Below are 1,213 nucleotides of genomic sequence, written 5' to 3' on the forward strand. Positions count from 1 at the left end.
CAGTATACACACATGTGTATGTATTTTAAAAAGCTTTATTAAGACATACCATACAATTTACATACCATGCAATTCACTTATTTAAAGTATATAATTCAATGGCTTTTCATTTATTCACAGATTTGCACCACGATGTCCACAATCAATTTTAGAATATTTCCCTCACCTCAAAAGGAAATTGAGGGCTCCTTGGCCATCAACCCTTCAACTTCTTATACACTGCAGGCTCTAGACAATTACTAATATACTTTCTGTCTCTATATATTTTGGGATATTTCATATAAATGGAAATGTACAATATGTTGCCCTTTGTGTCTGGCTTTTTTCATTCAGTATAGTGCTTACACAATTCATCCATGTTGTAAGTATATATGTGTTTAATTCATTTTTATTGACTCATATAAAATGACTCATAATATCGTATTGTGGATATATTTTGTTTATCTGCTCATCAGCTGATCAACTTTTGGGTCGTTTCCAAAATTGCCTATTATGCATGATGATGCTATGAATATTCACGTACAAGTTTTTGTGTGGACAGACATAAGTATCATTTTTCTTGGATATAAACCTAATGTATGTGTGTATTTATATGGTTTTTTTTTCCGAGATATTGAGAGAGAGACACGCAGAAAAAATACAATTTTAAAGGATTTGAGAAAAGTATGTAACCAAAACAGCATTGATTCCAGAGGCAATGGTGCACTGGGTGGTTGTAGTAATGTGCATTATGGATGGGAGAGGGGGCAAAATGAATGGTGGCAGTTAAGAAGCTAAAAAAGTAATGAGCTGGTAATTGCTATCTCTGCTATGAAAGCCTTTGTTACACAATGCCATCCTTTCAAACCCAGCTGAAAACATTGAAAAAAATTCTATTCTCAAACCTTGGGTCAAGTCATTTAAGTTATATGGGCAGAGATGCAGGCTAGGTTTTTAAATTCTCCATACTTCACTCTTCCCAGCTCCCCACCTGTTACTAAAAATTTTAAAAGAATTACTAGCCTGTTATTCCAAAACAACCAGCTCAGACTATAACTGAAAAAAAGTGTTTTTTAATCTAACAGAATATTAAAATTATCCTATATCAATAGCTTTTACTTTTATTTTTTATTTTTAATACTTTTTGTTTGATCTGTATATAGGTGGCCAATCATATCTCTCTTAAATGACACTGTTGAAATTTAAACAGTCTACGTGACTTTTCCCCTTTTTA

This window comes from Rhinolophus sinicus, chromosome 18 (genome assembly GCF_057876585.1).
Source record: "Rhinolophus sinicus isolate RSI-liver-muscle chromosome 18, RSI-T2T, whole genome shotgun sequence".
NCBI lineage: Eukaryota > Metazoa > Chordata > Mammalia > Chiroptera > Rhinolophidae > Rhinolophus > Rhinolophus sinicus.